The 25218-nt window shown below is 31.5% G+C and overlaps 2 long non-coding RNA genes across 2 annotated transcripts in view; both read left to right on the top strand.

Moving 5' to 3' along the window:
• The window catches only part of LOC139501051 (uncharacterized), a 19923-nt gene extending 1136 nt beyond the window's left edge, over positions 1–18787 (top strand). Inside the window, exons 2-4 of the long non-coding RNA XR_011658446.1 lie at positions 11962–12255; positions 12961–13021; positions 18661–18787. This is a non-coding gene — a long non-coding RNA (uncharacterized lncRNA). The remainder of the gene's footprint in view (positions 1–11961; positions 12256–12960; positions 13022–18660) is intronic.
• On the top strand, positions 3047–8910 carry LOC139501052 (uncharacterized). The gene is made up of 4 exons (XR_011658447.1): positions 3047–3300; positions 4090–4275; positions 8160–8267; positions 8704–8910. It is a non-coding gene; the product is annotated as an uncharacterized lncRNA (long non-coding RNA).
• Positions 18788–25218: the final 6431 nt, after the last annotated feature.

Raw genomic sequence — 25218 nt, 5'->3', positions numbered from 1 at the left:
GTCCCACTCTTGTTAAGGGAGCTACCATGCGAGTTTTATTGGAGGTGGGGGGTCACAGGCACTTGTCTCAGAAAAAAATTTCCCTATATACCTCAATATATTAAACACATTATTAAGGTATATAGGATTTTTTTTTCTGAGACAAGTGCCTGTGTGGGGGGTGCTTGAATCCGGGTCTGTTCGCGCCCAATCACGTTCGCACCCTTCCACATTCGCCCCCATTCACTTTCGCAACCCACATGTTCGCACCCAAATTTTGCAGAAAAGTTTGTTCGCACCCCACACATTAGGCTGTTTATAAATGAGACAATATCTGAAAAAGTCTAATTTTTGGAAATAAGAAAAAACAATTTTATTTTTTTTAGACCCAGTATTTTAATAGCACAAATCGAAGAACACACATTGGGGATCTAGGAACTGTTGTCTGTAATTCAAACAATTGTTTAATAAGGAAACAATGGCTATTGTAAAAATGGTACAAAACAAATCCAGTTCTTTCCTGTTACCAAAGTGAATCAATTTTAAAAAGTTTCTAATGGGAATAAGGAATAAGTTTAAGACAATATTTGTGGTTTACTAGTATATCCTGCAATAGTTTATCAAATGCCAATTATTTATTTTAGCATTTGCAATATAAAAGGTTTAGAAATATACTTAAATATAGTCAGATATGTCGGTAACATGAAAGAATCTTGAGTAACAGCACAACGATAACAGGACAGAGTTGGTAACAGAAAGGATTTTTCTGCTTTATTTTAAAGTTTAAGAAAAATACATCATTTTAAATTGGTCACAATTGGAAGATAACAGCAAACAATGTCATTTATCCTTTGAAACTGTATTTGCAAGATGAAAAATCTGCCTAGGTAAGGAAAAATTCTAAAATAAATTCCTTTCTGTTACTATCTACTAAACTAGAATTGCACAATGTTCTCTGCTGTTATTAAAAGCAAAAAACCTTTTTTTTTTTTATTAAATATACTGTATATTATTTAGAAATTTATTTAATATGGTGGTGATAACTTATATTAAATAAAATGGTTGGCATATAGTAGATTAACTTTTCGATTCTTCAGTGAAATTGTCTTGAACATCCTTCCTGTTACTGATGATGGTTGTGCTGTTACTTTTTATCAGGTAACATGACAGAACGTAACAGAAAGGAATTACGCGATAGTTTTTGTCAAATATCACATTAAATGTAAGTGTATTTCCTGTGACATATAACTTTTAAAAAGATGATATAAAAACACACTTAATGCTGTGGTGCACACTTAAAAATATTCTCAGAAAGTGTAAGAAAAGGCTGTAACAGGATAGAACACCAATAAGTATTTTTCTATAAATTCTTACCTTGGATGGGCTTGAATTTTCAAACCTGGCCGCCTTTCCAACTATTTCTTTGTAATAATGCATTCAGGAAATGATGCTCTTCACAATACATAATGGGAAAAATAACTCTTGGTCTTGTAAACGTTTCCACAGGTAAAAAAACCCCAGTGGTAACAGGAGGGAAATCATCCCTGGGGACAAATTTTTTTTCTCTTAAAATTTGCAAAATTTTATTACATGCTATAGTTATAATACAAAAAGACAAATTAGGGGCAAGTTTATTATATAATATATCATATATGTGAGAATCGGACGCCTGTTTAATTAGTTTGGATATTATTTGAATGATTTAGTTTTCAAAAAAACACAGGGGACAACATGATTTTAGGGGGGTTGAACATTTAAATTACAATATTTTATTGGAAGAAATATAAGAATGAGTGTTTAATTGGCAGGCCATGGTGCATTATATAATTTAGTTTATACTGAAACTTAAAATTTTCAAAAAAGATGGTTGAATAAAAAAATAATTGCTGGTGAAATGCGGGACATGGAAATTAGACTTTTTCAGATATTGTCTCAAATACCAATTAGCAATAATCATACATAATCGACATTTAATAGTTAATCATCAGATTGATAAAAAAAAATCTATTCAATAAATTCTAAAATTTTATTCAAATAGAATACAATTATTTCATTTTGTATTTGTTATATTCATATGAATATTTTCTAACAGTTTAACTTAAATTTTATTAAAAACTGGGCGCGAACATGTAGGGTGCGAACGGACGTGGGGGGCGAAAATGTGAGGTGCGAACGTGTAGGGTGCCAAACTATATTGGGTGCGAACGGACCTGATACCGGGGTGCTTGGATGTTATTTGAAAAAATATGCGGAACTGGAGTTCTGTCAACTTTAAAAAAAAAATGCAGGATAACATTTTTATCTTAGCCCCCACCCCATAAAAGTCAAGTGGTGGCTTCCTTACCAACTCGTTCTGCTTTAAAAAAAATTGCCCTACTTATTAAAAGGGTTAAAATCTGTAAAATATACTCCTGCAAAGAATGGCCTTGCCCAACTTGCATGACTTTGGTAAAATCCAAATGAATATAATTAATATTTAATTTATATAAAAAAGAAAAGTCTGCAAATTTCCCCTTATTTACATAAATTTGTACTTATCTAGACTACCTAGTTCAAATAATTACGACTTCTTGAAAGGCTATTACATTTTTTTTATTTGACCCCTTACATAATTAGTCATTAGAGTAAAGCGTCCAAAAAATAATAATAATAGCCTTTCAAGACGTCATAATAATTTGGACTACTAGACTACCCAGAAATTAGAAAACACTGATATAAAAATTTAATATATACATAAAATTGATAATGGAAATGGGGAATGTGTCAAAGAGACAACAACCCGACCATAAAGCAGACAACAGCAGAAGGTCACCAACATGTCTTCAATGCAGCAAGAAATTCCGGAGGCGTCCATCAGCTGGCCCCTAAACAAATATATATACTAGTTCAGTGATAATGAACGCCCCCAACGCCATACTAAACATGCTAAACTCCAAATTGTACACAAGAAACTAAAATTAAAAATAGTACAAGACTAACAAAGGCCAGAGCTGGAGGCTCCTGATTTGGGACAGGCGCCAAATTCAGGCGGGGTTAAACATGTTTATGAGATCTCAACCCGGAGCCTCTCCCTAATACATGTACCTCTAGCCAATGCAGATGTATGATATCTATTGATTTAAATTGATGTGTTATTTCTGAAACCATGATTGTGGATTCATATTTATTATTAAATTATTATGTATATGTAATTTATGTATTTATTTAGTGTATCATAATCTATTTGAACTTTTTTTTAGCTGACTCAAAATCAAGCTGTTTGGGCCTCCTCTTGTACATGGGCAGTGGACTCCTTGAGAAGGTGAAAGGTCTGCTTTACATGTACGTAATGTTAATCATGTTAATATAAAAATACAAAAAATATGGTGATCATGGTGATAGTGAATGAGAAAATAGAGGAATTTTTAAAAGTGGAAATTCATTTTTTTCCACTTATAAATCTGTCATATTGTAATTTTTATGATAATAATGTTTAAATTACATAATTATTTCCAAAATAAAATATTGTTTAACGAGGAAAGAAAACTCTCCACCAGAAATCAATTGACATCGAAGTTAACTGTTAACAACAATAGGTCACTTTACATCCTTCAACAATGACTATGAGCAAAGCCAATACTGCATATTCAGTTTTTAACATGTTTAAGGACCCTATATGAGAATCACAAATTTGTAAATCTATTCAAACAAGAAAACTAAGAGACTGATTTATACAATGTAAAATATAAAAAAACAGAACAAAAAAAAAATAAGATAAACAGCAACATAAGACAAATCGAACCACTAAATTACACTTATTTAGTTAGAAATATGTGTCGGATGACCCCTCTTGCTAACTAACATGCCAACATGACTAAAAATAGAACATAGGGGTAAAATGCAGTTTTTGGCTAATACATGTATCTCTGAAAGCAGAAACTAAAGCATTCAGAGCAAATTTGACCTCGGGTTAAAATGTTTACCAGGTTAAGAAGAGCTATCCTTTTTTTCAGGGAAAGTTTGTTGGTTTAGTTTCAAAGATAAAAACTAAGCCAATTTTGCAAGATCAAATATTAAATGCAATTTTGGCAGATATTATAACTTCATTTCATTAAACATTATTTCTTTTAGCATTTTCAATGAATGTACAAGTACAAGTACTTTGAGAAGTAGGAGAAGCTAAGCAACAGAACAGAATTCATTTGGGTCATTGCTGTCTAGATTATCTTGTGGATTCATAGATTGTCATATTGATTTATGTGCATACATGTATGAGCACAGAGCAGCAGTAGTCAATGAATAATTTTGTGATGAGAGGTATGTTTATATTAAAATGATGTCTAGTTTATTTGATAATTTTGCTCTCCTGTCAAACTCGGTAAATCATGTACATGTAGTTTCCAAGATTTATTTTAAAATTTGAGGTCATAGAGTTCCAAGTTTTGAGTCTTGTTGTGGGCAAGTTTGAAAATTATCCATGTTAACAGTTAGAAGTGACAAATTATTTTGTTTACAAAACCATAAACAATTTGTAGTCCAGTCTAACTAAGATTTAACCCTTTCCTCCATGGAATTTTTTTTTTACATACTTGATTCGCATAGGATTTTTTCAATTAAAAAAAATTCATCTGGTTTAAAGTATTAATGCATTGTGAAAACGAACATTTCATCAATGAAATTCAAGTCAGATATTCTCATGAATATCCTTTTCATATTGGATACAATTTTTTTTAAGTCTTTTTTAATATGCAGACATTTTGTAGTCAATGCATTTCAACTGAGGTACTACACAGACGTCAAAAGGCGTCATTATGGAGTAAAGGGGGTGGGGTCAAAAAGCGTCATTATGGAGGAAACGGTTAACCTCAAACTAATTAAAACAGAAAATGTTTTAGTTCTAATCTATAGCATTATGCCCTTTATAAACACAGAAAAAAGTACCATAAAATCTAACTTGAGGAAAACTCAAAAGTGGCATTTTATATTTCCTTTGGAAATTAACATTGGAAGGGGAGATAACTCCGCAAAAATGAGTCCTTTTTTGGTCAGTTTTTGGTTGATTTTCTTGAAATTTATGTAAAGGCTTAAGCACGATACTTTTATGGAGTTATAAGTTTGTATTTGACTAAATTATATAATCTCCTGCTCATGAAATGTACAAAACCGAATTGTTTATATCTGTATATTATATTCTTTCAGCATCTTACTTGTCTAAAGAAACTTTAAACCATAAAATGAAGAATACATGCTTAATTATTTTTATCAAATTTGAGATTCTTTACTTTGACACCAAGCATTAGGTATGGGCTTTGCTCATTGTTGAAGGCCATACAGTGACCTATAGTTGTTAATGTCTGTGTCATTTTGGTCTTTTGTGGATAGTTGTCTCATTGGCAATCATACCACATCTTCTTTTTTATAATAACTTATGGTAAAGTGATTAATATTGTGCAATTGTAGTTATATTATAGGGTTATTGCATGAATATTGTCATGAGTAGAATTTTATATTGCACGACCTTGCAAGTGCAATTTTTGTTCTACAAGGGACAATCTTTCCCCATATTCATGCAATAATTTTGAAGATGTATTGCACTGGTGCAATATTATAGGGTTATTGCATGAATATTGGGGAATATTGTCCCGAGTAGAATTTTATATTGCACAAGCTTGCGAGTGCAATATATGTTCTACGAGGGACAATATACCTCAATATTCATGCAATAACCCTTTTATTGTATAGCAATATAATATTTGAAAGTAAAAATTGGTTTAAACTAAGAGTTTATCATTGATGACATCATGATTTTTTGAAGATTTAGTGCACTACATGTAGTGCAATATTAGAATTTATTGCACGCTAACTTTTAGTTATTTTCTGTGGGAAATATTATATTGCTATGCAATAATAGAATTTATTGCATGCTAACTTTTGGTTACTTTCTGTGGGAAATATTATATTGCTATGCAAAAATTCTTATAATTAGTGCTTCACTTAAATGTTGACAAGTTTCTTACTCCTTGATACAGGTCCTAATTTGGATTGTAAATAAATATTTGACATATTATATGTTTATGAATTAATGAAGTCAAAGAACTTGAAATTGGTTACACAGCTACTTTTGCATCTATGTACTATTTCTGAACCAAAAAATATGTAGTACTGTAGCTTCGGAGGCGACGGCATCAACAATGTATTAGTTTGTGATTAGGTCTAGTTTATGGTGAACCACAAGTGATAATGTGATAGGATAATCATATTTGGTATGCAGTTGTATAAGCATTGGCACATCTCATTTCCATGGAGATTATTTGGCCCTGCTTTCTCAGTCATGGTCTATTGACTTCGAAACTTTTGCTTATTTTACATGTATTAGTTTGTGATTAGGTCAGTTTATGGGGAACCACAAGTGGCAGGTCAATGATATTTGGTATGCAGTTGTACAAGCATTGGTATATCTCATTTCCATGGAGATAATTTGGCTCCGCCCCCTTAGTCATGGTCTATTGACTTTGAAACTTATCTTAGTTTTCATGTATTAGTTTGTGATTAGATCAGTTTAAGATAAACTGCTTATGTTTAGTCAATAATATTTGGTATGCAAATTTATTGGCATTTGCATGTATTGTTTCCAGGGAGATTATATAGCCCCTTCCCCTCATCATGGTTCATTGACTTTGAAACTTTTACATAGTTGACACGTTAATGTTTGTAATTAGGTTTGGGAACGACTTATAATAAGTCATTGGTATTTGGTATGCAGTTGTATTAGCATTGGCACGTCTCATTTACATGGAGATTGTTTAGCCATGTAACTCAGTCATGGTTCATTGACTTTGAATATTTGCATAACTTGTGTAAGATGTTAAAGTATTGCTATTTTGATTTCAACATTTGCATATAATCAAAATTACCAAAAAAGGCGAGACATATCTCTGAGATAACAGTTTATTCATGTTATTACACCGTTACATTTTCAAATCTCTTCAAGTTACTATTTTCAAACATGGAATAATATGATCACTGTGGGTATTATTTGTACAAAAAATTATAGTACAAAACAAGTACATGTACTGTACAATACATGTACCGTACCTAAATGTTACAATAATTTTTAAGTAAAGAAAGTAATGATACTAAATATCAAAAGTAAATGTCCAGTACTACAGATTTTAAGTACAGAAACATTACCTATGCAAAAGTAGCAGTTTATATGAATTCAAGAATTGAATCTACATGTATATTCAATTAAAGATTTCTTGCTGTTGTGCAATACACTGGGCTGTTGCGCAATAATTGGTTAATCTGTTGTCAGACTGCAAACAAACAATAATTTCTCAATGTCACATGTATATCAGAAATTTATAAAAAGAAAACTAAAAGGAGGTTTTCTTAATAGCTATAAATCAGTCATCAAAGTTAAACGAAATTTTAAGGATACATGTATTTCCAAAAACTTGAAAGTCACCCCTTTTCTTATGACATGACATGCATGACATGTATGAAGAAAATCTTATAACTCAGAAACTGACAAACTTAAATTTATAAAAATCAAATGGGAGCTTACAACAAAAAATATGAACAATTTAACTAAGTTTCATGATATTCAGCATTTTTATGTCCCACTCAACGAAGTTTTGGGGGGTATAATGTTTTTGACCTGTCTGTCTGACGTCAAGTCCTGTTTCTTGTCATCACAACTGTTCTCAAACCACACAACAGAATTTCATGAAATCTTTTTAGATAATAAGGACATACAATGTAGATGTGCATATCGACAGGAAATTAAGATTCAATTTTTTTTGTAGGAGTTAAGCCCCTTTGAACTGATTTGCTTTAATGTACTACTTCAACAGTTTGTCATTGCAACTCCTCTGAATCCACACAACAGAATTTCATGAAACTTAGTAGATAATAAGGACATACTATGTAGGTGTGCATATTGACAGGAAATTATGATTCAATTGAAGTTTATCAATTGCCAAGGTACATTGAAAGGTTGTTCTTTTTATTAAAATCTGCACATATATAGGATTTTTTTATAAGCTTAAACTTGATCTTCTTTCTGTTGTTAGCTTACATTTTGTTTCAATTTACTTAAAAGTAAAAGTATATAGGAAAGGTATAAATTAGTGAGCATCGGTTCATGTAGTTTTTGTCTGGACTTCTTGATTAATTTATATATATATATACAATTTTAGCTTGTTACCAAATGAAAGGAAAGGACATTATTGGCAAGTATTGATATTAATGGTGAACATGTATGTCATGAAGGTGTGAATGCCCTGCAAAACAGACCTGATATCAAAGTAAGTTCATCTGTAGAATTGCAGTTAATTTAAATAATTTTATGTTATCTACCTAAAACTGTTTCAAGTTTAATTGTACATGTACACTGTTGCTTATTTTTCTCACTTTCTGATTCAATGCATGCATTAAGCCTTACTCTGCTCGCCTCCTTCTGCTCCATACACACACACTTGAGATGTCAGAAATTCAGACTATCATAGCATTTACATTACAAACTTACCTAGTCAGACTGGCCTATATTATGTATTGATAAGTTAACGTTGTTATCATTTAGGAAACATAACATATTTGCGACTGGACATTCAAATAAGCAAAAAAAAAAAACCGACCAGTTAATGATTTTGCATTAACAGAATGAATTTGCAAACATATAGCAATTAGCTTATGTAATTCTTGGAAGTTAGATTTATATTCTTTATGAATATTTTATTTCAGTTACCATCACAGTGAACATGGCGAAGAATAACCAATACCATGAATACAGGACATAGAAGACTACCTCACAAACTTGGGAATTTTACAAAAAATAGAACGTTTAAATTTACAAAGAAGACATTTATTTTGACATTCATAGACTTGGAAAGTAAAGAAATTATAATGTGAATATAAATCCTTGGAAATAAAATTTTTAACTTTGAAGAAGATTGAAGATTATGTTTGTTCTAAGAAAGTTTGAAGAAAAAGGATACATTCAAAACTGTAAAAAGGAAACATTACAGTATTCTCAATTTATACTCTTGAGATCAATTACTCTTGATATATAATTAAAAGGACTTATAAAAGTAAGGACATTTGGTTGAATTGCCAATGAGAAAAATATCCACCAGAGTTCACATGATGTGATAGTGAGCTTATTATAGGTCACCATATGTCCTCCAACAATGAAAAAAATGAACTATATAGTGTGTTGTGAAAGGGTTTGGACATGACAAATTGAGAAAACTAAGAGCCTTATTTTATCAAGTTAATACATGAAAGCAAAATATGAACCAAAGACCACCACTGAAATACTTCTGATTATTGTTGATTTACTCTTGAAATATCATGTAAAATGTTTAAAAAGATATCATCAATATTCAACTTGTTAAACAACAAGTCACTGTATGACAGAAAGTTCTATGACAAAATCCTTGTATGTGTATTGCATTAGAATATTTTTTTAGATAGAACACTAGGAGACTATATACAAAGTAACATGATATAAGGAAATGCAAATAAAAAGTATCATCACCTTAAAAAAAAGTATAGCATTTTATCATTGACAGTTTCATCAAAAGTTTCAGCAATACATTGCAACTGTTACATAAAAATCAAACTATACTATATACTATAATAAATGTGTTATATATACTACAATAAGTGTGTTATATACTATATATAATATATATTACGGACGTGGTACTAAATATCCGTATTTCGGACGTTTAACGGACGTTTTACGGATGGGAAGCAACGGACGTTTTACGTCCGTGGTACTATTCGTCCGTAGACGTGCCGTATAATACGGACGTATTACGGATTTTTTACAGACGTTTTACGTCCGTAGCTATTTTACCTGTGTACCAATGTTCCATACAGTTCTAGTCGAGTCATCATGAATCTGTACTATGTCCCCTGTCTTTATCCTCTGTAGATTATTTCCACTGGCTCTGTGGAATTCCCTTAGTGATGTTAGGTACTCTTTCTTCCATCTCGTCCGAAAGTGTTGTAGTAATTCTTGTTTGTTACGCTTTAGCGCATAAGCACAAGCTAGTGTTTTTCTAGTGTCCATAAGTTCGTTTTGGTCATTTAAAGGATACGGAAGTGTCTTTAATCTTCTGCCATACAAAAGATGAGACGGCGTAAGTGGGTCGGAATCCTTTTCATCAGTAGAGATCTACAAAATGTATGTTAACGGTCGGTCAGATAATTGGAATGTGTCTAGCTTTATCATTGGAATGCCAAAAGCAATTATACGCGTTCAGTACTTTTTCCTTTTAAAAATTAAATACACTTTTGAATGTCATTATTCAAAATCTTATAAAATTCTTAATATTTTTCATAAAATTGAGAATGAAAGTTAAAGAGAATGTGTCAAAGATACAACAACCCGACCACACAGCAGACAACAGTTGAAGGACACCAAAGCTATAACAGAAAAAAACTGCTTTTTCCAATTGAATGAAAAGTTTATAGAGATAACCATTTCGCGTTAATTTCGAATTACTTTTATCTCAAAATACAAACGCTGTAATTTTGATTGTGACATCATGTACCTAATTTTCTATTGGAATTATAACAGGACCTTGTTGTGTATACCACAGAAGAGTGTCTAAGCGAAAGAAGAGTGTCTAGAAATGTTTATGTACCCATTTTCATGGAATAAAGCTACAAAATGTCCATGCAACATAATTTTCAATTGTTCAAAGAAGTGCGGAAAATAAGAGATAATAACCATATAGCATTGAACCTTTGGCCTTTGTTAGTCTTATATGAGTTTTAGTTCATTTATATATTACGGAAGATATTCATTATCGCCGAATATGTTAGTTAAGGGGTCAGTTGAAGCACACCTTAGGATGCAAGATTTTCTCACTGCGTTGAAGACCCGTTGGTGACTTTTGGCTGCTTTCTGGTCTTTAGTTGGGTTGTTGTCTCTTTGACATATTTCCCATTTTCATTCTCAATTTTTTTTGGTATGAATACCAATGAAAGAACTACCCACAAGAAATGACACAGATGCTAACAGTAAAATGTCAATGTTCGATGTTCACAAATGAGCAAAGCCCATACCACAAAGACAGCTATAAAATGTCCCGAAATAACAAATGTTTAGATTCAAAGCCGAGACAGTGGATAAGAGTTCAACATAAGCACAAACTATAAAAATCAGTTGAAAAAGGTTGAACTCATCAAATGGATACAAGAAGAAATACATATAAAAAAAAATTTAAAAAAAATTGACGTGTAGTTCTACATCAAAACAACAAAAGATACTAAGTAAAGAAAGGTTATTTACATCTATCTAAAAACAAATCATGCATATAAGACTAATAACTATCTTTTTCACAATATTAAAAACAATACGTATAATAGTGTAACATGGAAACTTGGGAGAAATGAAGGTCTTCTAGCCGGGTACACATTTCGTAATGAAATATAACTGTCGAATGAAAACAAGATTATTGATCAATATGACAGATTAGAAAAATAACGAAAAAAAACCAGCACCTTAGAGAACAGGACAACACACACAAGACGATCAAAATAAAAAAGATATAACATAAGCCAGCTATGATGTTCCATACATCTGATGACTCGGAAATCCATAGATGTGAACATACAATTAAGAATTGAATTCTTCTGTTTGTAAATTTATTGGGATGTAAAGGGCGTTGACCGAAGCACATTCTGTTTTTTACATGTGCACTTTAATGTGGAAATTCTAATCATCGTTAATGCTGCATTTCGTTTTGTAAAGAAGGTTAATTTCAGAATGACGCAATATTGCTATTCCCCAATCAAAATAATGTAATATAATGAAAAACACATTTAATACAATATTGTTATAATGAAATTGATATATATGCGAAAGGCAATTAAAAAATCAAATTTTCCTACATTTTCTGGAAAATATACATGTATCTGTTGACAGTTCTAACCCATATCTTTTCTTTTTCATCGTTTTTTTTTTTATTATTTTCTTGTTTTCAGGAAAGACTTTATCACTGGTTAGCCCAAGTGTTGTTATTGGCAGTATGTTTGGTCAAGAATGGACTTTCTAACTCTCCTTGTTATTTCTATCCAAAACATTGGGTTATACACAACTGGTACCCCGAGGGACATTTTCAACCTACACAATATGATAAACATCACGGAAATCATCAATATGATGGCAAAAGAAGCGTCTTGGTGAAAAGATCGGATCTTCAAGCAAAGTACTGCCAGCATACCGGAAAACATCATCGCGAAGGCGGTAGACATCATATTCTGGTTTACAATTTCCATGTAAGTAAATTCAGATGCATTCTAGGTAATTATTTGAAAAGCGAGAACAAAGGCTTATAAATTTACTTAAATTTTATAAACAATTTATAAACAAGTTATTTTTATTTTTGTGTGTAAGGTAAATTACCAAAATTGTTAAAAATAATTTCAATATTGATTCAAATGTGAATTTGGTTAGTTGAACTTTAAATATCTTAATCTAGTAACAAGCATAGGGTATACTAACACTCTGAATATTTATATCTAAATGCAGCAGAACGTTGAAATATGAACAAAGTAAGACACGGGCCATGTTGCAAAGAGACAGCATTCAATAACTGGAAAAGACGAAAAAACATTTAGAGAGAAACACCCAGTCTTCAACAGTTATTGATAGAGTTGCCATTTACATTCAATTATCCACATAACAAAAAACTCAAGGATTTGACACAAATCATGATAACTGTTGACGAGGTCCCTTAATTGGGACACGCATATAATTATGCGGAGAGGTTACACAAACTAGCTTTAGAATATCTCAAACAATCTTCATTTTAAATCTTATTCAGTTGATTGACAATATAATAAACATTCAATAGCATCAAAACATAAATACACTAATCTATAGACATACAGCAAGATTAGTTGTAGAAACACAAATAATTAAAATTTATGTAAATTAGTTAAATGACGAGGTGCATTAGTTAATTCCTTTATTTATTGTAGCATCGAAATTATATATGGGTTGATGTTACTGGCGGACATTGTGGGTCTCAGGATTGTTGTGGTACGTAAAGATAAATGATTAATTCACAAATCGTACAACTAATAATTATACATGTACTAATACAGGGAAAAGTAAAATCACTAAAATACTGATCTCCGAGGAAAATTGAAATCGGAAAGTCCCTAATCATATACGAAATTTAAATCAAAAACTCAAACACATCAAACAAAGGAATAATAACTGTCATACACCTGACTTGTGAGAAAATTATGGATTGAACCTGGAATTTTTCCAAGAATTTTAACACATTTGTTGTTAGTGTCCTAATTCAGTGTCCTTGGTGTGGGAGTTAATGGGTACATATTGCGCGTGAATAACCTCCCATAAAAAGACGTTTAAACTTATTATTCCTTTATAAGTTATTTTCGTTTTTCAAAGGAAAAAACATTTTTTTCTCCCTTAGTCTTCTGCTATTTGATTGTTTTTAATCATTATACCAGCATTTAAAAAAAATTTTCAACAAAATTCTCCAAGTGAAATTAAAAATGTCATTGTCTTTGTCTGAGAAAGGGGGATATATGGATGTTGCAACGGAATTATCAATACATTTTTTAGCTCACCTGGCCCAATGGAACTTTTCTCATAACTTTGCGTCCGTTTCCCGTCTTCCGGTAACTTCTTACAAAAATCATCACCTCTAAAACAAAAAGGCCAATTTTAACTAAACTTGGCCACAATTACATTAGGGTATATACTTTTAAAAGTGTGTTGGATGACTCTGCCAACCGAATAACAGTGCCAACATGGATATATATATAGCATAAGGGTAAAATTCGTCATTTGGACTTTATCTCTGAAATTAAACATTTAAAGCAAATCTGTTCCTGAATTGATAGTTGTAAGTATTATTTTTTCCGTTTTCGATTATTATTTTGAATATTAATAAGGATAACGATAAAGAACTGTAAACAGCAAAAATGTTCAGCAAAGTTATATCTAGAAATAAGTCATACCTACCAAAAATTGTCAATTGACCTGCTAAAGAGTTGCTGATGCCCTTTAAAGTAAACCTTTAACTATTTCTCGTACATTTTTGCAATGTTTTACAAAAATCTTCTTCTCTGACACTATTGAGACAAATTTAACCAAACTTGCCAACAATCATCTTTAAGATATGTATTTTAAAACTGTGTCTGATGACGCCGCCTGCCAACCAACATGGCTACCATGGTTAAAAAAAGACAAGAAGAAAAGAAAACCTTTATACAGAGAGAAAATGTGATATGGGCAAAAATCTTCAAAATGTTGATCTCTGCCAATAATACAGATACTTCAAACTTATTAGATTTATTGTCCTTTGATGTGTGTTTTGCAACTAATTGCGTGTGTGCCTCATACTATATCGTAAAAATGGTAATAGATAGATAAAACTTAAATTATCAAAAATAACCAGCAAATCATGAATTACAATTCAGACAATATGTAGGAAACTTCTTACAACTCCTTTTTTGAATTTGGAAAGCAAATTTTGTAGCATTTTGCCCACTATCAGAACCTCTTTTCAACACAGTTTTACAAGTAACAAGTCAATTGCATGCATGTCCGAAAACGTTCATTATTCTCATTGACATAGTTGTTTGGTCAAATTAAAGTTTTAATGATTTTGACACATTTGTTTTCATTTACTCAAGCGGGAAGCCCCTCATTGAGGGGAGGGGGTTCCATGTAATCACTTAATCACATTGTATTAAGCCTGCCAATGTAATCAAATAATCATCAACTACAGTCCTTGGTTGTGTAAACTTCTCACTAACACCATACACCATTACACCGTTCACACACCATACACGTTACACCTTTGCACCGTACACCTTACACATTCCATCTACACCATCAGAAATTAACCTTAATGCAATTTAATTTCAAAGAGAGCGTGCGACTACACAAATATCTATTTATATTAAAAAGAGAATTTTGATAAAAAAATTGTAAATTAATGTATAAAATTAAACACAGTTCTTATCAATATTTTGCATAGTTTTAAACTTTGATAACCACAATTTATATACACGTTACACAATCACAACATTCCTCTAACACCATTACACCATTCTGATCTTGTTATCAAATAATCACTATGCTAACGGCCGTGTAATCACATAATCAAAGATCTAACGAGAAGGCTCATGCGATACTGATATTATGTGCTGTTATTTTATTAATTGGTTTGTGCTCATGACTCTTCTGATTAGTCAATACCATTTCTTTTCACAAGATGAAAAATGATCAGAATTTAACAACAATCGAGCAACTTCAAAAGGTATCCTTCACGTTGCTCCAATATTTCACTCTCACGCACGTCTAGGTTAAAGGTAGGTTTGACAACATACATATTCCCTGGGCCCGCTAAATACTTTGCGAGTCTGTTTCTAGTCAATGTTGAATTTTCACCAGCATTTTAACTAGTTATCAGTTGTTAGTCAGTATAACAAAAAACAAAAGACATATAACAGAAAACTCATATATGGTGTCAGACCACCAATTAAAAATCCCTATCTGTTCAACCAAATTTTGCAATTTTCACAGCTCTCTAAATATTTTACCTTAAGTTTAACTTCAAGGAAACCAGGTATATCCTGAATTGTACATGTATCACCTTCCTACATGCCAATTTTCAACCAATGTTTAAAGTCTTGTAACAAATTTCTGATTTTGAAAAGACAGGTACTACCAAAATAACTCACGGTTTTCTGGAAATCTTAAATTAGTGTGCTATATGTAGCGCATTAATCCTGAATTTTTAATGCAAACTCATAGACAAGTGAATTTTGGCTCAAAATGGTCTAAATATATTTCCCTTTCACCAAAAGTTTCATTTCTTCAAATTTGTTGAATAGTTTAAGTAAACAATGACATCAAAAGCACTATTTTGTGTCAAAGTAGGACTACTTTTACATACGTTCTAAATTGGAGGAAGTAATTGGTGGTCTGACACCTAAAGAGCCAAAAAAGTTGCTCAGAAATCTTTGCTTTGCTTTATTCTTAATCCTTAGTCAATTTGAAGTCAGAAACATCCTATCTGAGCATAATGTGACTTATATTACAAATTTCACAGCTCAATTTAAACTGACTGTAATGTATGACTTTGATAGAAAATACTTGAAAATTTCATTTTGGACTACAGGAACATAAACTTTCAATATCAAGATCAGTTTTGTTGATTTTTTTCTTGTTTGTTCTACTTCTTAAAAGACTTTCCACAATTTTTACAATGGGTTAAGTGAAAAAATCAAGGTATTGAAGAGTCAAGGAATATTGACCCCCCTTTTTTACACCTGGTGTAAGTAATGGGACTATTAAATGATCAAAAGTGCAGTCATGGTCATTTAAATGTTTTTATTTTCTATCAGTTAATACAACTTAAGGCATAACACTTTCATTTGAGATAATAAATGGGATTTTTGTGAGTTTTTGCAATGTTTACATCAGGCTATGTTATCTGCCAAATATACATGTTATGACGCAATGATATAAGGGATAAAAATCAAATAATTTCATTAAATCTTGATGACAAGAACTTTTTTTGGTGGTAAAATAACCATGTTTTAATGTTAATACCCCAGAAACATCTTGCTGTGCATTTATAACAATTTGGGACATTTTTTTATGTGAAAGCATATTGTCAGGGTGGGAAAAGCTAAAAATAGCACAAATTTAGGTCTAAGGCTCTAAATTTGCAATATGTGACTTTTTGCCCCCAAAAATATTGAAATGTGACTACTATCACTTCATATGATCAGTTAAGTAAAAAAAATCAATTGTTTTCTGAATTTGGGGTTTCACCGCATTTCCCTTAAAGGTGTCAGACCACCAATTAAAAATCCCTATCTGTTCAACCAAATTTTGCAATTTTCACAGCTCTCTAAATATTTTACCTTAAGTTTAACTTCAAGGAAACCAGGTATATCCTGAATTGTACATGTATCACCTTCCTACATGCCAATTTTCAACCAATGTTTAAAGTCTTGTAACAAATTTCTGATTTTGAAAAGACAGGTACTACCAAAATAACTCACGGTTTTCTGGAAATCTTAAATTAGTGTACTATGTAGCGCATTAATCCTGAATTTTTAATGCAAACTCATAGACAAGTGAATTTTGGCTCAAAATGGTCTAAATATATTTCCCTTTCACCAAAAGTTTCATTTCTGCAAATTTGTTGAATAGTTTAAGTAAACAATGACATCAAAAGCACTATTTTGTGTCAAAGTAGGACTACTTTTACATACGTTCTAAATTGGAGGAAGTAATTGGTGGTCTGACACCTAAAGAGCCAAAAAAGTTGCTCAGAAATCTTTGCTTTGCTTTATTCTTAATCCTTAGTCAATTTGAAGTCAGAAACATCCTATCTGAGCATAATGTGACTTATATTACAAATTTCACAGCTCAATTTAAACTGACTGTAATGTATGACTTTGATAGAAAATACTTGAAAATTTCATTTTGGACTACAGGAACATAAACTTTCAATATCAAGATCAGTTTTGTTGATTTTTTTCTTGTTTGTTCTACTTCTTAAAAGACTTTCCACAATTTTTACAATGGGTTAAGTGAAAAAATCAAGGTATTGAAGAGTCAAGGAATATTGACCCCCCTTTTTTACACCTGGTGTAAGTAATGGGACTATTAAATGATCAAAAGTGCAGTCATGGTCATTTAAATGTTTTTATTTTCTATCAGTTAATACAACTTAAGGCATAAAACTTTCATTTGAGATAATAAATGGGATTTTTGTGAGTTTTTGCAATGTTTACATCAGGCTATGTTATCTGCCAAATATACATGCTATGACGCAATGATATAAGGGATAAAAATCAAATAATTTCATTAAATCTTGATGACAAGAACTTTTTTTGGTGGTAAAATAACCATGTTTTAATGTTAATACCCCAGAAACATCTTGCTGTGCATTTATAACAATTTGGGACATTTTTTTATGTGAAAGCATATTGTCAGGGTGGGAAAAGCTAAAAATAGCACAAATTTAGGTCTAAGGCTCTAAATTTGCAATATGTGACTTTTTGCCCCCAAAAATATTGAAATGTGACTACTATCACTTCATATGATCAGTTAAGTAAAAAAAATCAATTGTTTTCTGAATTTGGTGTTTCACCGCATTTCCCTTAAAGGTGTCAGACCACCAATTAAAAATCCCTATCTGTTCAACCAAATTTTGCAATTTTCACAGCTCTCTAAATATTTTACCTTAAGTTTAACTTCAAGGAAACCAGGTATATCCTGAATTGTACATGTATCACCTTCCTACATGCCAATTTTCAACCAATGTTTAAAGTCTTGTAACAAATTTCTGATTTTGAAAAGACAGGTACTACCAAAATAACTCACGGTTTTCTGGAAATCTTAAATTAGTGTACTATGTAGCGCATTAATCCTGAATTTTTAATGCAAACTCATAGACAAGTGAATTTTGGCTCAAAATGGTCTAAATATATTTCCCTTTCACCAAAAGTTTCATTTCTGCAAATTTGTTGAATAGTTTAAGTAAACAATGACATCAAAAGCACTATTTTGTGCCAAAGTAGGACTACTTTTACATACGTTCTAAATTGGAGGAAGTGATTGGTGGTCTGACACCTATATGTCCTTAATATATAATATTTTTTTTAAACTGTTTACAGAAAGTGGTCAACCTGTGTTCAATTACTGTCAGTCAAGTCCGTGTCATAATGGAGGTCAGTGTAACCTTAAAAATACTGGATATGACTGTCATTGTACGACTGGTTACCGTGGAAATAGATGTGAACATGGTAAGATCCAAGACCTAAGTACTTTTTTGAGTGATTTAATCCTGTTTAATTCAAATGAATCTCTCTTTATTTTATGGTAATATTTTGCATGATATTTGCAGAGATCTTTCTTTGGTAGATGCATTCAAAGAAGTAATAAACATTTTTATTATCGATTAAATTTCGTAATGGTGGTCGTAATACATGTGGTTATGGTAAAATAGAAATAGTAAAAAATTCTAAAAGTTTAAAACATGCTAAATGGTACAAACATATCCTAACGTTCTAGCTAGTCTGTGGGTTATCTGGACTTTTAAGGTGCTAGTTCACCGAAACAAAATATCTGAAAATTTAGTCCTCACTAAATTGTGAAATAAGATAATTATATAGTAAGTACTATATAAAATATACAGACACGTAATCAATACATAAACATACCAGTTTATGCAGCAAATTACCAAAATATTACAATAACGGTAATGTGATACTCCTAAAAAAAACCAGATATTAAATCGAACTTTTCCAAAAATTATTAATGAATAGGACAAATAAAAAAAAAGATATATGTTTTAATTTGGTGATAAATACACAATATGTGACTTTATTGAACATTGTGACCGTATTTTACATGGGTTTACAATATGCCACCCCATCTACAAATATATTGTGTAATTTTTGATAAAAATCATTCCTTACTTTTTGAAATTCATTTTCAGCTATAAATCGTAAGTATAAATATAGAAGATGTGCACATTTTTGATTTGACTGCCGGCAATCACTATGCAACTAACTATATAGTGTTTTTAGACTGTTGTTGGTATTAAAGTCCTTGTTCTTATAAATAGATAAGAAGATGTGGTTCTAGGCAAATGAGACAACACTCCATTCAAGTCATAAAATTAGTAAAAAGTGATCCATTATAGGTCAAATCACGGCTTCACCTACATACATTGGCTTACACTGAACGGTAATCTATAAAGAGCCAATGTCCAATGTAAAATCATTTAAACAGGAAAACTAACGGACAATCTATATGAAAAACGAATAAAGAGAAACATTTATGATCAAAATGAAAAACAACGACTACTGAACTATAGGTTTCTGACTTAGCCCTGGTTCTTACAAATGCAGCAGATTTACAGGCACCTACCATCATATACTATCACCTTAACCTGAAGTTTTCTTTTGACCAACATGTTAAAATATACATAAAAACAAAATGAAGTTAACATACACCAAACGAATTAGTTATATATATATACATATATACATGGTTTCGTCGGGTTCTCTTTGACTCCTACATTTTGATTGTTTCTTTTGTAATTTACCCATTCTAATAGTCTTGGAATGATAATTTTGGAAGAGTCATGGCCAGCATTCAAGAGAGCAAGACTGTTTTGAGTAATAATAGGGTCATTAAATTCACATCCTGAAATACACTATTACTATCATCACTCATATATATTTCAAAAATACTTAGAAAAGGCAGTAGTTCTTCACTCAAACAAATCTTGTTAACTAATATAACAGCAGAAATAGTTCACATTTTCAAATAGCGAATATTACGATATATTAGTCTCACGAAGTTATCAATTCAGAGAATTCAACAAAATTTATGGTATATTTTAGGATCATCGAAAAAGTTATACAATATGAAACATCTAAAATTAAAAAAAGGTATCACGAAGCAGACGTTTTTTCTTTTGTTATAGACTGTTATTCGAACCCTTGCCTAAACGGAGGATGCCAAAATAGTGCATCTGGTTATACATGCAGTTGTACGCAAGGATACTCGGGCACTAACTGCAACAAAGGTAGAACATTATTATTAGATTATAATATGAGATCTGTGTCCGACATTAATGATTAGTGAAAATCTTGCCTTGTAGAAATGTAAATGATTTAAAACCTTTCACAACCCGCATTAATAGTTTTTATCTACATAATTAATACTAATAGTAAATAGGAAATAATATGCGTATTGCAATGTACACCCTATGCAAACGTCACCATGTTTTATATTCAGTGGTGTGTTTTGTCATTTGATTTTGCCATGTGATAAGGGACTATCCGATTGAATTTTCCTCGGATTCTAGTATTTTTTGTGATTTTAATATTTTTTTCAACCTTACATATTGATAAACATGATAAAGTAGTATAAAATGAATATGACTTTTCAGTATTTCTTGTTAATAATGTCTTTGGTCACTATTAGTTTTATATTGTGTCTGTTGAATAATTTAAAAGTTTCTTTTAAATCCAAATTACTGGCAACATCCCCAGGATGTCCATAGTAGATTTGAGCAAACATTGCTAGAGACCCCGTATGGTAGTAATCATTATTATCAAATAATCCGCCCTAAAAGATGGAATAAACCGTTTCACCGGTGACTGTAATGTCATGTGACCATTCGACGCATGATAACTCGGGATACACGTTTACATGTACTTGTTCTGACTGTGATACAGGTATAAGAGAGGGACGAAAGATACCAGTGGGACAGTCAAACTCATAAATCGAAAATAAACTGACAACGCCTGGCTAAAATTGAAAGCAGACACACAGACAAACAATAGAACACATGACACAACATAGAACACTAATGATTAAGCAACACGAACCCCTCCAAAAATAGGGATAATCTCAGGTGCTTCGGAAGGGTAAGCAAATATAATCGATACAACACAAATGTACACTCTTGTATTAGTTATGGGAAGTCGATATAATTCATCTATTTGATAATTAAGAACTGTGATTTAGAATGTAAATTACTTCAAGTTTTAAAAAAAATCATACATTTCAGCGATCAACTGTAAGTATTAATTTGTAGATAGACAAATATAGCTTGTACTTTAAATTGATTATATAGGTATAGGAAGATGTGGTATAAGTGACAATGAGACAACTCTCCATTCAAATAACAATGTATAAACGTAAACTATTATAGGTCAAGGTACGGCCTTCAACATCATGCATTTTGAAACCATATAAACGACAACATCTGCCAAGACTGATGATAAACATAGTTAGCGTTCAATTTGCATAAATACTCATTAGAAAGAGATATAACATACCAAGTGGTCATAAACAACTCATTAGTCGAAATAACTGAAACAATAAGAAGAGAAAACACACATTGGTATAGAAACGAAATAATTTCAGTCCTGTTTCATCATGGTCCGTACAGTAACGTTACATATCAATTTGATGTATGCATGCATTACTGCCTGCTATCCAAAACCATGCTAAACATGTCAAGCTGATATACTTTTTGTGTATGAAAGTAATACATGCCACCCTTCACCTCTTGTTGTAATGGCAAATTTATGTTCACACAACATGTTTTTATATAGTCTATGCGTTTGACTGTTCCTCTGGTATCTGTCGTCCCTCTTCTACACTTACACAAACACTTTCATTCTGCAGCCAAACTAATGAAAAATTTGAAATACATCAAGTGGAATTGACCTTGCGAGTTTGACGAGTTTAACGATACAAAAAAACATGCTTTGGGAATGAAAATCATTGTCACATGAAAGTGATCGTAAGATTGATTGTACCTTTCAATACATCAGTTTTGAAGTCTGATCACTCGACAAACTAATTATCAAAACAGCTAGCGTACCCCTAACCCTTCCGCCCCTTAACATATGCAAATTTTCCCCAAAAGGTGATGTGATGATTATTATAATTGCTAGCATAGTATGCTTGTATCTTTGAATATGCTTTAATGAATTTAATAACTGCATAGTTATAAACTTGTTTCTATACGCAACTTCCGACACTAACTAGTATTTTTTTCCCATTATTCATATTTATAATTTGTCATATATTCAACAAGGATGAAATATAAAACATTAAAAATAGACGCTAAGATCATAATTAATCTGCTTGTATAAAGAATGAAATGAAAGTACAAGATGGTAATAATGTGAACAGAATTTTTAATAATTAACTTCCTGTTGAATCTTTAGACTGTAACAGCAATCCATGTGTTCACGGACAATGCAACGATGGTCTGTCTGGATACACGTGTTCATGTTCTCAGGGATTCACTGGTTCCAACTGTGGTACAGGTAAGATACCATCCACATACACGCATACACATACATGCACAAAAATATGTATTTGCTTTGGGAATTAAATATAACTAAAATATATACAGCTAAAACTACTAGAAATAGCTGTATCGGAATCAATCTTTAAACAAGAGCTGTCTTTCTATTAATTTCAAGACATGCTTGAACCTGAGAAAAAATGGTCTTCCGGACACATGATGTACTTGCTTTGCAAACGGCATGTTGTTGGTCTTAAGTCATTTTCATTATTTAGAGGATATTGCATTGTTTTGATATTTCGTTGGAAGAATAGAAAAAAATCAAATAACAAAAATATCGAACAAGGAAAAATTCAAAATGGAAACATTTCTCAAATGGCAAAAGCAAGAGGCTAAACACATCCCACGAATGGTAAACAACTATCACTTTCCTGTCTTGGAACAGCCATTTCCTCAAGTCAAAAATGGTGGATTAAACCTGGTGGTATAGATGTTTTAACCTCTCATTTGTATGACAGTCGAATATAATTTAATTATATTGAAAACAATGCGTGAGCAAAAGAATAAGACATATCAGGTAAGAAAGTCCAAAATTGGGGTACAGCATTGTGTTATAACTTTAATTTCTTTACACCATATTTTTAAAAGTAAATTATATATTTCAGCTATAGACCGTAAGTATTTATTTAGAGGTAGAGATGACGTTTTGTAATTAACCAAAATACCAGTAATGTAATACCGTTTGTAGTGATTATACTTTAAAGTCCTGATCTTCACATTATCTAACATTATTTTTCATTGTTAATCCGCCATCATTTCTTCGAGTATCCTTTACCGGCATAACATTCGTTACTTTCTGATGATATCAATGTCATTTGTGTGATACAGTTTCCCGCTCTTTTTGCATGTAACCATGGTATCAAAATGATAAAAAGATCCGAGTGACCCTTGAATAAACTAAACATGAAACTCAATAACAGTACTCCCGGTAATAACAATATTTGATTCTATCATTAACTATAATGTTGGGTTATGTTGATGGTCAGAATTATGAAATGCAAACACAATAACAGGTAGGACAGTAGTATTTGTTATTCCGCTAAATGAAGCACGTCATCTCGAGTAAACCCGGCTTGTAATTTAAAATTTGTCTCCCAAAATCACAATTTTACATGACGGCGACTATAAACATGTAGAATAAAAAAATGAAATGCTGACAATTTTGTATGTATCAAACGTTAGGTATTAACTTGAGAAGGGATTTTGGTTTATCAATTATGAAAATTTAATTGATAATATTAGAGAAACAGATGCTTACAAAGTTATAAGTAAAATGTTGGATTTATTTGAGTTCAAATTGTATATGCCTAGCCGGGGCTCGAACTTTACCATGCAAAATTTAAACTATATAGATTGTACAAATCTGATATTGCACGTATTGACTGAAAATGTAAACATAATTAATAAAAAATGCAAAATGCATGCACTGCATAGACATGGTATGCCATTCATGAGTGTATTAGACTCTTAAATTGGTAAAAGATGTTTCAGTTCTAAAGTGGTTTTGTATTTCATCACAAAGTTAGTCTGCAGAATATCAAAAAGTGATGAACATACAAATAAATATATCAAAAAGTTTTATGTAAGCAGTACTAGAAAGTTGAAAGAGTGCACATAGCGTACGAACACATATTAACATAACTTTCAACCGCATTTATAGTTATAAAATGTACCAGTCTTAAAATTTGATACGCCATACACACATTTTGTCTACAAAATACTAATCAGTAAATAGTGAAAAGTATAAAATTGCAGTAAAACATTTTATTTTGATTTTGTGATATGATATGTTATATGACGTCTTGTTTTAAATACTTATTCAATCAAGGTCGTCTGTCTTTAACATGTTTATCTGTTACAACAGAAAGACTAATTTAGTATAGGGATTTATTTTTAGACTGCAGTCCCAATCCATGTGAGCACAGCGGTTCTTGTCATAATTCTCCATCTGGATATTCATGTACCTGCCAACAAGGATACACCGGTCAACAATGTCAACAATGTATGTATTAACACCTTTTGTATAATTCTTAACCAACAAACCATTGACCAACAAACCATTGTAATAGAAAACCGAACTCAAAGATAAGTCAAACAAGGTCAATATATTAAACATTATCAAACAAGCGATCGACTTTTTCAATCAAACGAAAGAATGAAAAACAACTGTCATATTTCTCAATTGGTACAAACAAGTTCCGAAGAAAACAAGCCAAACTTCCCACTTATATGACAGATGTTTACAGTTCCGTCATATTGACTAAATAATGTAAGCAATCAAACAGACATAAATTGTTAAAAATACATTGATTGTTACGTGTCGTTCATATCT

The sequence above is a fragment of the Mytilus edulis genome, chromosome 13 (assembly GCF_963676685.1).
Source record: "Mytilus edulis chromosome 13, xbMytEdul2.2, whole genome shotgun sequence".
Lineage (NCBI taxonomy): Eukaryota > Metazoa > Mollusca > Bivalvia > Mytilida > Mytilidae > Mytilus > Mytilus edulis.
The sequence above is the reverse complement of the archived record's forward strand: the minus strand, read 5'-3'. Positions and strand labels throughout refer to the sequence as shown.